The sequence below is a fragment of the Lissotriton vulgaris genome, chromosome 11, assembly GCF_964263255.1.
Source record: "Lissotriton vulgaris chromosome 11, aLisVul1.2, whole genome shotgun sequence".
NCBI classification, from domain to species: Eukaryota; Metazoa; Chordata; class Amphibia; order Caudata; family Salamandridae; genus Lissotriton; species Lissotriton vulgaris.
The window spans coordinates 267,897,960-267,911,223 of NC_141699.1; the positions used below are offsets into that span (position 1 = coordinate 267,897,960).

Below are 13,264 nucleotides of genomic sequence, written 5' to 3' on the forward strand. Positions count from 1 at the left end.
AAGCCACGTCAAACAAGTTACTTACCTCCGGTAACGCTTTTTCTGGTAGACATTCTGCCTAGCTGCAGATTCCTCACCTTTTGAATACTCCCCAGGCATCAGTCTGCATCTGGAATCTTTTCAGCAGTGCCTCTGCATGGTGGAAGGTGGTGTCATGCAGCTCCGCAACAAAACTGTTCTGCTCTGGAAATTACTTGCAGGGCCTCTATAGACACCACTCCTCTGCGCTGATGTCAGCTAAAGCGGAGGAGCTCCGCCCCACAGCACTTTGAGAAATGGAAAAAGGAAAAATAAAATAATAACACTGTTATTAACATTGTATTTTTCCGTTGTCAGGCTGGTTTACAGGGTGGGCTTGGCTGTCGTCACAGCCTGCAGGTGGAAAATTAGTTGGGGCACTTAAGTGCGCATGACGGTTTGGCCAGCCACACTTTGCAGGTTCTCCACCGGCTGTATTGTACCGCATGGGTGGAGAACATGCACAGGCTCCTGCGTCAAACTAGTGCGCTCAGACCAACTTGTGCGACGCTGCTATCAAGGTGACAGCAGCGTCGCACAAGTTACTACTTGTGTAACGATATATCTGTAAGAGACATTAGTTAGTGATAGATTCCTTTCCTTAGAATATCCCCAGGCGTCAGACTGGATCCGGAAAATTTTGCGTAGCAATACCCCTGCGTGCCGGCAGGCGTTGTCCACGGCTCCGCGTCCGTCGTCGGCGTCGTTAGCGCCGGAATGACGTCGGAGTACTTAGACGCCGCGCATTGCGCACTGACGTCAGTTCTGATACACAGCTTTTCTGCGCCAGATACGCAGAGCCATGATAGAACCAACACTGGTGCCATGAAACTAGGGCCCTGAAAGGGGATGACCTTAACCCTAGATATTGGTTCGCAGAACGGGGAGGATGGGTGGGTCGGTAAGGAATCTATCACTAACTAATGTCTCTTACAGATATATCGTTATACAAGTAGTAACTTGTGCATCTGAAAGAGACACGTTAGTGATAGATTCCTTACCTTGGAATAGATACCCCAGCAATACCAACCCGGAGGTGGGTCTGCGAACCAATATTCACACCAGAAAGTCCTGGAGGACAGAACGGCCAAAGAAGCCATCCCTCCGGAATTGGCTGTCCAGGCAATAATGTCTTACAAACGTGTGCAGCCAGCGAGGCCCACGTAGCTGCCTGGCAAATATCCTGCAAGGGCACTCCTCGGCCTAGGGGAGTGGTATCAATCAATGAATCAATCAATCAATCATTTATAAAGCGCACTACTCACCCGGAGGGTCTCAAGGCGCTTGGGGGGGGGGGGGCGCTACTGCTCGAACAGCCAGGTCTTGAGCTTCTTTCTGAAGGAGAGGTGGTCTTGGGTCAGGCGAAGGTCGGGAGGGAGGGTGTTCCAGGTCTTGGTAGCCAGGTAGGAGAAGGACCTTCCTCCGGTTGTCGCTCTTCGGATGCGGGGGATGGCGGCGAGGGCGTGATTGGTCGATCGGAGGTGGCGTTTGGGAGCGTAGAAGTTGAGGCGGTTGTTGAGGCAGCTCGGGCCTTGGTCGTGTAGGGCTTTGTGTGCGTGGGTGAGGAGATGGAAGGTGATTCTCTTGTTGACGGGGAGCCAGTGCAGGTCTCTCAGATGTCCGGAGGTGTGGCTGCGTCGGGGGATGTCGAGGATGAGTCTGGTTGAGGCGTTCTGGATCCGCTGGAGTCTCTTCTGGAGCTTGGCGGTGGTTCCGGCGTAGAGGGCGTTGCCGTAGTCCAGTCGGCTGGTGACGAGGGCCTGGGTGACCGTCTTCCTGGTCTCGGTGGGGATCCACTGGAAGATCTTCCGTAGCATGCGCAGGATGTTGAAACAGGACGAGGAGACGGCGTTGACTTGTCTGGTCATGGAGAGGGAGGAGTCCAGGATGAAGCCCAGGTTGGGTGCGTGGTCTGTCGGTTTGGGTGCGGTGCCCAGGGCGGGGGGCCACCAGGAGTCGTCCCAGGCGGAGGGCGAGGAGCCCAGGATGAGGACTTCCGTCTTGTCTGAGTTCAGTTTCAGGCGGCTGGTCGTCATCCACTCGGCTACGTCTTTCATCCCTTCGTGGAGGTTGGTTCTGGCGGCGGCGGGGTCGTTGGTCAGGGAGAGGATCAGCTGGGTGTCGTCGGCGTAGGAGATGATGTTGAGGTTGTGTTGGCGTGCGATGGCCGCAAGGGGGCTCATGTAGGCGTTGAGGGTGGGGCTGACCGAGGAGCCCTGAGGAACGCCGCAGATGACTTCCGTGGCTGTAGATCTGAACGGTGGTAGGCGGACTCTCTGTTTTCTTCCAGCGAGGAAGGAGATGATCCACTCCAGTGCCTTCTCCTGGATTCCGATGTTGCTGAGGCGGTGCACTAGGGTGCGGTGGCAAACAGTGTCGAACGCCGCAGAGAGGTCTAGGAGGATGAGGGCCGCTGTTTCTCCGTTGTCCAGCAGGGCTCGGATGTCATCGGTGGCAGCGATGAGGGCGGTCTCGGTGCTGTGGTTGGCTCGGAAGCCAGACTGTGAGGGGTCGAGGGATCCATTCGTCTCGAGGAAGGCGGCCAGCTGCTTGTTGACGCTCAAGCCAGGATAGAAGGAACATCACAGGGCCTGTTTAGTCACCAGATCTCTCTTGATATTCACACTATACTAGACTATTTCTATCCTGGTCTTTTATTGCCGTCTTGGCCACAGACAGCTTGGGGGACCTCTTGTTTCTAACATGACATGCACTTCGAGGGGGCATGGGCTTGGACCCTAGCTAATGGCTGGATGAATTTGGGGTCTATCTTAGTTGTCTGCCCATGATTCAAAGGCATTCCTACCCATTCCTTTGCTTGTTCTGCTCAAGCGCTTTTTGGTCTCACAGAGTTCGGATCGGATTTGTTGCATCCGTCCACTCCATACTTGAGTAGTCGCCGTGGACCGGGTAGAATGAGCCCGTAGTCCAACAGGGGGTTCCTTCTTCGCCAAGGAGTAACACGCCTGGATACACAAGATGATCCACCGCGAGATGGTCCGCTTGTGCACCGCCTTTCCCTTCTTAGCGCCCACGTAACCAACAAAGAGTTGGTCATCCACCCGGAACTGGCGTGTGTGATCCAGATAGTAAGAGAGCGCACGTTTTGGGTCCAGACGATGGAGCCTCTCTTCCTCTTTCGAGGGATGCGGAGGCGGAAAGAAGGTGGGCAAGGTAATCGACTGCCCGATGTGGAAATCCGTGACAACCTTGGGCAGGAAAGAGGGTCTCGTCCGCAACACAACCTTGTCCGGATAAACAGAGAGGAAAGGAGGTGTAGAAGAAAGAGCCTGGAGCGCACTCACTCTCCTGGCAGAGGTGATGGCAACCAGGAAAGCAGTCTTCAAGGTAAGAAGACGGAGAGAACAGTTATGGAGCGGCTCAAAGGGAGCACACATTAGGTAGGTAGGTACAAGATTCAAGTCCCACTGGGGCATCACGAAAGGAACAGGAGGAAACATGTGTGTGATGCCCCTCAAAAACCTATTTACAATCGGGGACTTTAACAAGGAAGGCTGATCAGGCAGTCTTAAGAAGGCATAAAGGTAGCCCTTGATAATGCCCAGAGCAGAGCCCTGCTGGGCAAGAGAAGGAAGAAAGAGGAGAACCTCAGAAAGGGGAGCAGAGAGTGGATCCACAGCCTTTGCTGTGCACCATGCCACAAATCTGTTCCACCTGCAGGCGTATACCGACTTTGTGGAGGGACGCCAGGCTGCCAGAATGACATTACAGACTTCGGGAGGCAAGTCAAATGGCCTCAACTGTCGCCGCTCAATCTCCATGCTTGTAGGTGGAGACTGGACAGGTTCGGGTGCAGGACCGTCCCCTGCTGCTGCGACAGAAGGTCCTCCCGAAGAGACAGACGAATCGGGGGATCGACTGACATGCTGAGTAGCTCGGGATACCAGTATCTTCGTGCCCAGTCCGGAGACACAAGGATAACCTGGGCCCGGTCGCGCGTGATCTTCTTCAGCACTCTGGGCAGAAGTGGTATAGGCGGAAAGGCGTACAATAAACCACAACTCCACTCGCGACGAAAAGCGTCTCCGAGCGAGTGCCGCCTTGGAAATTCCAACGCGCAGAACTGATGACATTGCACGTTCTCTTCTGTGGCGAATAGATTTAACCAAGGCTCTCCCCACTGCTGAAAGAGGCCTTGCGCCACGTCCGAGTTCAGACGCCATTCGTGATCCATCATGCACCGATGGCTGAGTTCGTCCGCCCTGTCGTTCAGGGAACCTGCCAGGTGTTAAACCACCAGGGTCACACCCTGATGTTCCAGCCATTGCCAGAAGCGCAGAGCCTCCTGGCATAGGGTCCACGACCCCACCCCGCCCTGTTTGTTGCAGTACCACATGGCAGTGTTTTTGTCCGTGAACACCTGCACTACACTCCCCCGGACAGAGGGGAGGAATGCCTTCAGTGCAAGTCTGATCGCCCGCAGCTCCAGAAGGTTGATGTGGAGCTGGGACTCCGCCTGAGACCAGAGACCTCTGATCTCTGCCTCTCCCATGTGGCCCCCCCAACCCAGGAGGGACGCGTCCGTCACAACTACGTGCTCCGGGTGGAGTAGGGAGAGGGATCTGCCACTGACCCAATCGCGGTCTGTGAGCCACCACTGCAACTGTCTTGCAGTGCCCTCTGAGATCAAGACCTGGTCGGAGAAGTTGCATGATGCTGGGCCCACTGAAACTTCAGGTCCCACTGCAGAGCCTGCATCCGCCATCAGGTGTGATGCACCAGAAGGATGCAGGAGACCATCAGCCCCAGAAGCCACAGCGTCAACCTGACCGAGACCCGGGATAAAGGCTGAAAGATCGGAATCAGAGCCTGAATATCCCGAACACGCTTTTCGGTGGATAAACCCGAAATTGCGCCGAGTCCAGAACCGCTCCGATGAACAGGAGCTTCTGAGAAGGACACAGGTGTGACTTTGGCATGTTGATGGACAACCCCAGCAGATGCAGGAGATCGGCCGTAGTCTGGAGGTGGCTGACGACTGTCTGGGGCGAGCCCGCCTTCAACAACCAGTCATCGAGGTAGGGGAAGACTGAAACCCCTAACCTGCGCAGATGGGCTGCGACCACCGGCATCACTTTGGTGAACACCCGTGGGGCGCTGGTAAGGCCTAAGGGGAGCACGGTAAATTGAAAGTGCTCGTGGCCTACCGTGAACCTGAGGTAACGCCGGTGGGCCGGCAGGACGGGGATGTGAAAATAAGCGTCCTCCAAGTCCAACGCTACCATACAGTCTCCTGGGTCCAGGGCAGCTAAGACCAGAGTCAGCATCTTGAACTTCTCCTTCTGGAGGAAGCCGTTGACGTTCCGTAGGTCCAAGATAGGGCGTAGGCCCCCTTTGCCCTTCTTGGGTACCAGAAAGTAGTGGGAGTAACAACCACACCCTACTTCTGGCCGAGGAACGCGCTCGATGGCCCCCTTGGCCAAGAGGGCCGTGACTTCCTGCAAGTGATCCCCCAACACGCGGTGGAATTGCGGTGGCATGGCTGGAGGGGTCGCCTAGAAGGGGAGGGAGTAGCTCCTTTGGACGATTTGCAGCATCCACCTGTCCGACGTGACGGTGCGCCAGTGTAAGAGGTGATGGCGAACCCTGCCTCCCACTGGCGTCACAAGGGCCTAGGAGGGTTTTGAGGCAGGTGCAGCGGGGGAAGGCTTTTGACTGGCCGCGCCGTTGTCCCCGACCGCCGCCACGGCTGTTTCCACAGCCGCCATCGAGCTGTTGAACATTCTGCATCTGAACTGGGGTGGCAGAGTGGGCTAAAGAACGGTGATGGATTAAACCAAGATATTTTGACTGGGTGTGAGTATTTGATTGATTCAGATGCTCTGTCGATCACCACCCCCTTTTGTACCGCGGTTGAACATTCTGAGGCGCGTGGCTGGCAGCACGTGTGGGGGTGCCCCTTCTGTGGCCACGAAAGGAGCGAAAGGCACCAGTTTGCTGGCGTGGGGCCGAGAGGCCCAAGGACTTGGCCGTAGCCCTGGAGTCCTTAAATCGCACAAGCGCATGGTCTGCCTTGTCGCCAAAGAGACGACAGCCATCAAACGGCATGTCCAGGAGAGTGGCCTGGACATCGGCAGAAAAGTTGGCGGACCTGTGGCGGGCTTGGACCAAGTGCCTACAAGAACATCACACAAGGCCTCATTTAACGGCAGCAGAGGCTAACTGGAGCTTGCCTGCGGTTTACGGAACTTAGTGAGGAGGTTAGTTCTCACGGCCGCGACAGGGAGCTCAATGTTTAAGGCCTCGGCCGCCCTCGTCAACACTACACTATAAGCAGCCCCCTCCTCCGTAGCCATGGTGGGAGGGGAGACAAATCCATTGTCTGGCGAAGTGTCAATTCCGCTGGCCTCCCCAAGTTCACATGTCCAGTCCTGTGGTGACTGGCACTCCCGTGCCAGAGGGTCCTCAGACCCCTCCCAATCACCCTCGTCACCCATCTCCTGTAGTTCAGGGTCAACAGATGGGTCCTGTTCATGGACCTAGAAATCTCCAAATGCCGTCGGTAGTGGCGCCCATCGGCGCCGCTACCGGCGCCAGAACCGGACCGAGGGTGGGATCAGGGACGGCGCCCAGAGCAGCGACACCTGCAGGGCCGGCGTCAGTGAGGTCATGAGGTCGACCGGCGACGACCCGGATCCGGAAGCAGATCCAGAGAGGGCCTGCGGCGCCGGGACCAAAGTCGCCGGCGGCGCCCGGGCCGGAGCACCCGACGGCGTCGGAGCCGAAGCACCCGACCCGCTAGGCCCTCCAGCCGGGGCCGTTGGGGCCGAAGGCGCCACGGAACCCGGCTAAGGAGGGAGGGACCTCAAGGCCATGAGGTACCGCTCGATCTCCTCAGGCGTCGCGTCTTGCCCAGGGACTCGAAGGTGTGGGGCAGGTGGCCACGACTGCGATTCCATCGGAGCCGCGTGGGTGGTGTCAACCGAACCCCCGGCCGCATCGTGCGAGCGTCGGGGTGGGTCTGAGGAACGATGATGTCTCTCCGACCTCTCATGCCTCTTACCTGAGGACTTGGATCCTGACGACGATGTCCACTCCCAGAGCTGCGAGGGCTCCGACCCCGCGACCGGTCCCTCGACCTCCCGTGGGACGGGGACCTGGAGCGGCGCGGGCTGACTGCCGGAGTTCCAGTCGCTTGCGGGACAGCTCCCACCTAGCTTTAGACATCAGGGCCCGGCGAGTCGGAGCAGGTGCGGTCATCGTGGTCGAGGCCTAAACACTTGAGACACTGGCGATGGGGGTCGGTAATCAACATCAGTCGGTCGCACTTGGAACAGGGTTTCAACCCGGGCATCCCTACCGGCACCGTTGGAGTCTAAGACTCGAGTAGAGAAATGATCAAAAAGATCAAAAAGTTTAGTCAAAAAAGACTAAGGGGTAGAGCTTCTCCGGATCTGCGCTTGCTGGCGCGTAAAAAAGAAGAACTGACATCAGCGCGCATGGGCGGCGTCTAAGTACTCCGACAACCTCATTCCGGCGCTAACAACTCCAACGACGGACGCGGAGCCGTGGCCGACGCCTGCCGGCACGCAGGGGTATTGCTACGCAAAATTTTACGGATCCAGTCTGACGCCTGGGGATATTCTAAGGTAAGGAATCTATGACTAACGTGTCTCTTTCAGATATGATTGGCTTAAGGGAGCCTGTGCGTGCTTCCTGTTTCAAGCAGGAACAGAAGAGGATGAAGGGGAGGCGGTGGCTGGCAGCAAGGTAAGTAAGTTTTTAATAAATTTTTCTGTCCCACCCTGCCCCACCAAAAGCAAATTGGTAGACAATGTACAGATTCTTAGACTTGGGAGCTTATTATGGATAGAGTCCAATCATAAAATAGGGAGAATGATAGTGCCAGTGAGAAATCGGCAGCTGTAGTGTCTGCCAGACAGAGCGTTACTAAAGGTAAGTAACGTGTTCTTCTGACGTCTAGCTGCAGGTTCCTAACTTTTTGAAGAGATTCAAAAGTAACACCTTTTCGAAGGTAGGCCTGTGAACAGACTGAAACCATAAAGTCCTGCAGGACCTGGTGGGAAAAATGTTCCCCCGACAAACTTGACTGTCTGGGCAATAATGCTTTGTAAACATATAGAGGGATAACCATGAAGCCGCCTTGCAAATGTCTAGGACTGGACTCAGATCATGTGGCCAAAAGGGCTTGGGCTTTTTGCTCCAAAATGGAAAGATGGTCCTCTGTCAGTTACTGAGGGGATGGTGGAAGGTGCAGTGGAGAAGAGAGAAAGGGCAAGGCGTATCCACTGCAAACAATCTGTAGGACCGGCCTTTTTTATGCGATTGCCTGCAAGCTCAGTAAGAATCAGTGGATTCTGCCTCCCACTGGGTGGCTATGTCCCAGCAAGGGGATGCTAAGCAGGATGGACCACAAGGGAGGACCATGGGCTTGGCGGCACATTGACCTTGGCCATGGAGGAGGTGGGCACAAAAGCCTCTACTGCAAAACTGCTGGGTTCCCTGTGGGACTGGATGGGTTAGCAGTGAGGAACTCGTCATCCAAACCTGTGAAAGGAACAATGGAATATTTGCGGTTGGTGAGGCTGGGCTGAAAGACCCAGGGAGCAATCAGCAGCCATGTTTTCCTTAAAGTGCTAAAGTGTGGAATTGGCTTTTGCCCCAAACAGGTGACTCCCATCAAAGAGAATGTCATGGTTGACCAGCTATTGCTCAAGAACCCAGGCGATCAAAGCCACGCATGGCGGGGAATGGCAATACTGGTGCCTATGCCTGGCCTAATGTAATCAGTGGTGTCCAAGCCACAACAAATCATGAACCTGGCAGATTCATAAATCTAAGACCGCATGGGAAAGTACCGGGAAAGGTGTTCTGGTACACCAGGGAGGACTTGTGCCACCTAACTCCAAAGGGTGTGTGAATATTGTACCAACAAACAGCTGGCGTTAACAGATCGGAGGGCCAAGCTTGTAGTAGAGAAGACAGTTTGCTAAACGTTTCCACTCGCTTAGATTCCCCACCACGGGTAGTGCTGGGAAATGTATTTGGATTAGACAGGCTGGAGTAGCTTACACCACTAGGCTTTCCATCTAAGGGTGTTGCGAAAGAAAAGTTGGGTCACTCAGAACCTGGCAATTTGCCTTTTGACTGGGAGCCAAGGTTGGACCAGCATCAGAGAGGAAAATCGGGCCTGCTGTTTATGCTGCAATGCCAGCATTGGCGTGTCCAAGGAAGAACAACCCCAACCTACTTCTGCTACCACCATAATATCAACAGCAGTTTTGGCCAAAAGGGCTTGTGCTTCCTGCTGCCAAATGGAGAGATGGTCCTCCGTCAGTTTCTGAGGGGATGGTGGAAGGTGCAGTGGAGAAGAGATAAATGGCAAGGCGTACCTACTGTGAACGGTCTGTAGGACCGACCTGTCCGATGAGATTGCCTGCAAGCTAAGTAAGAATCAGTGGATTCTGCCACTCACTGGGTGGCTGTGTCCCTGCAAGGGGATGCTAAAGCGGTTTAGCAGGCGATGGCAATTCGGTGCCTATGGCCCACTTGATGCAATTGGTGGTGTCCAAGCAACAAAGGATCGTGATCTGGCAGATACATGACCATTTTAGATCGCCTGAGAAAGGACCAGGCTAAGGTGTTCTGGGAGGACTTGTGCTACCGAACTCCAAAGGGTGTGTGAGTATTGTCCCAACAAACAGCTGGCGTTAACAGATTAGAGGGCCAAGCATGTAGTAAAAAAAGACATGTTTGCTAAACATTTCCATTCGCTTAGATTTCCTACCACAGGGAGTGTGGGAAATGCATTTGGATTAGAGAGGCTGGTGGTAGTTTGAACCACTAGGCTTTCCGGCGAGGGAAGTTGTGAAAGCACATTGGAGACACCCAGAGCCTGGCAATTTGTCTTTTGACTGGGAGCCAAAGTTGGACCAGCATCACAGAGGACAATCAATCCCGTTTCTTCAGGCGGCAATGTCAGCATTGGCATACCCAGGCACTTGTAGCTTGTGGCGCCGGCAGTGAAGTCGGAGGCAAGGTAAGTGTGGATGGCCCAGCTAGTGCTAAAGGCAAACCTGCTGGAGTTATCTTAGGTGGAAAGCCCCTCAGCTACTTAGAGCCCAAAGGCGCAACAGAGGAAGTTGGCAGGGATCTAAAGAGCTAGAGCATGGCTGCACAGAACTCTGATCTGATGTGGCATGGCTAAAGGCCCTAGAAAATCATGTTGTGCCCGAACTAGCGGGAAAATCTGCTCTGAAGTCAGCCAACATCAGGAGCGAGAACTAGAAGGGTGGTGTAGCCCTATTGCCTTTTCAGGAGAATGCAAGTGGCCCGAGGGAGCAGAATCTCACTTTGACATCTTGTGCTTTTTTACGCTTACCTGAGGGTTTGAAGTGAGACAATGACAAATCTCTGGACGGGTCCAATTACTCCAGGAAAGGGACTGAGAGCAAACGTTGGATGTGGAGCGGGACATGAAACGGTCTTCTCCGGGTCCATCGATGCTGAGTGCCTGCAGCCCTTGTAATCGTGACTCTAACCACAGGCACATCCAATAGAGATCTGTCAGAGATATCGGTTTCCGACAGTCTCTACAGGGGCTTGAAACCTGTCATTTTAGGGGGTCAGATCACTAGCACACTGTAGAATTTCGATGAACAAATCGAGGTAAATATCTCTGAAAGACGAGAGAGCACACCAGATCCACATCTGGAAGCACAGAAAGAAAGGAACTAACATCAGCACATGGGAGTGCCACCTATACAAGCCCGCTCATTTCCAGAGGAGAACGGCATCAGTGCCAAGCTGCAAGGACTCAGTTTCCAGATCCAGTCTGACACTTGGGGAATATTCAAAAGGTGAGAAAGCTGCGGCTAAAAGTCTCCATCAGCATACTTTCTGGTGTACTCATTTGCTGTCCAAAGGAATAAAGAGAATGAACAAGTGTCATGAAAGAAGAATGTACCTTATTCTAGCTAGGCCACAAACGTAAATGCAGCCTAGAGTGCCTCGCTTCCACAGTCTCACACTACTAAGTCTTCATCAACGTCATCTCAAACAAATCTGTCTTAAAAATAAAGAGGTTGAAAGTTTAACTCAGTAGCAAATAAACAACAACTGGGCTTTTGAGATGAAAACATAAGAAAGGCATAGGCAGTCAATAGCATCTGGCCTAATTCAAACAACTCTCTGATTCTGAAGTCAAGTAACCATTTAAGACAAGCGGGCTAGCTAGCTCTCCGTTAGACCTCTGATCAGCATAAACATTTAAGGACATCCCGCTCTCCAAATCTGCTGCCTCCACAGCCATAACCGTTCATTCACAACAACTCACTCATTATCTTAAGACACTTTGCCTCTGCCCTCAAGACCATTATCAGACTGCTCAATAAGAAAAAAACATTAACCTAGAGGATTTAGTTCAATTCCAACCAATCCCCAATGGGTTTTTCTTAGGAATTAATAATAAGCATTACATTGATTTTTATAGAAGTAATTCAACGGTTAACATAGCAGGTTGCATACATCCATAGGCCGGCGAAGGCATAGAGACAGCAGGGGTGAAGGATGGAGGGGGTGAAAGTGAGAGACCCAGATAACTTAAGAAAAGAAAGGTGATGGAAGAAGGGGAGGAATAAGGAGAGGGGAGTAGATAGATGCTCTCACAAAGCTAAGTCTTGCGTCTCATCCCCCATTCCAAGTACATCATAGTGTGAGGACTACGCTATATCGGAAGTGTCTACTGTGAGGCGAAGTACACCTGGATACATTGGGCAGGAAGTTCTCAAAACGTTTTGGATAAGAATTTCCAGCAAGGGCCTCAAGTTTTCTCATATCGGGGTACTGTGTGCTCCACAAAGGCAGTTCGCTTCTCCATACGTTGTTGGTCTCAAAGCTTATGGAGCCAATCAGTATGCGTGGTAATGTATAGTTTCTTACCGGTCGGTGTAGTTTTGCAGCTTGCAGACTTTCTGGATTCACTATGCTGTGTATTATTCGGAATTGTAGTCTTTTTTTTCTCTTTTTTTCGTGGCCCAGGTGGGCGTCGACCTACCACCATTTGGTGTCCTTTGTGACGTCGACATGCTTCCTCCGGAAGCTCCCACCTTTGGTAGCCATCTTCGGATTCTTTTTTCTTTTCTTGTTTTATTCTGTTTTTCCTTTAAGTTTTTAAGTCTTGTTCATCTTTAATCCCTTTCCTCCTGTCTCATCTTTCTGGCGGAGGAGGGTGGGTTTGCTAGTGAATCCAGAAAGTCTTAAAGCTGCAAAACTACACCAACAGGTAAGAAACTATACGTTTTGCAGCGTGAATCTTTCTGGATTCACTATGCTGTGCATAGACTTTGTAGCGGTTTGTTCTTATTGTGGTGGCTGGGTGGAAGATGAGCGCTGCTTACTGAATATGTGTTGCAAGAGCTTCTGTCCCACTTGTGCTTCTTTGTTCATTTGGATATCCACACAGTAGTGCTTAGTGAACGTGTGCACTGCAGACCATGTTGCAGCTTGGCAAATGTCTTGAATCGGTGTGTTAGCTAGAAATGCAATTGTAGCTCCTTTCTTCCTTGTTGACTGAGCATGAGCTGCTCCTTGTAACTGTTGCCCAGCTTGTTTGTGGCATAGTTGTATGGCATGTGCAATACATCGTGCAATGGTATTTTTGGTAACTGGTTGTCCCAAAAAACTGCTTGCGAGTGAAACTAAGAGTTGCTTTGTCTTTCTGCACTCCTTTATCCTTTCTACATAGTGCTTCACCGCCCTCCTGGCGTCCAGTGTGTGCAGAGCTCTCTGTGCTTGTGACTGGTTTTTGGAAAAAACTAGGTATTTGGATTGCTTGGCTGATGTGGAACCGAGACACCACCTTTGGCATGAAGTGTGGGTCTGTTCTCATAACAATCATATTACTGTGTATCTGCAGGTAGGGCTCTTGAAGTGTTAGCGCCTGCAACTCACTTACTCTCCGCAGTGATGTGATGGCTACTAAGAAGGCTGTCTTTAGTGTGAGCATGTGCAGTGTAACCTTGTGCATGGGCTCGAATGGTGCCTTCATCAATTGTGTCAGCACTACGTTGAGGTTCTATGCTGGTGCTGGCATTCTGTTTGGAGGTGCGATCCTCTTCGCCCATTCTAAAAATCGCTTTACGACCTGGGAGGTGAAGAAACTTTTCCCTGTTTCTCCTGTAGTGTAAGCCACAATCGCCGCTAAGTGTACCCTTAGGGACGTGTAGCTTAGTTTGTTTTGTAATAGATGTGTTAAGTATTTTAG

General features: G+C 52.7%; 1 protein-coding gene across 11 annotated transcripts in view; it reads right to left on the bottom strand.

Moving 5' to 3' along the window:
* The window catches only part of MTMR3 (myotubularin related protein 3), a 1,591,444-nt gene that overhangs the window by 757,997 nt on the left and 820,183 nt on the right, over positions 1–13,264 (bottom strand). The window lies entirely within an intron of this gene.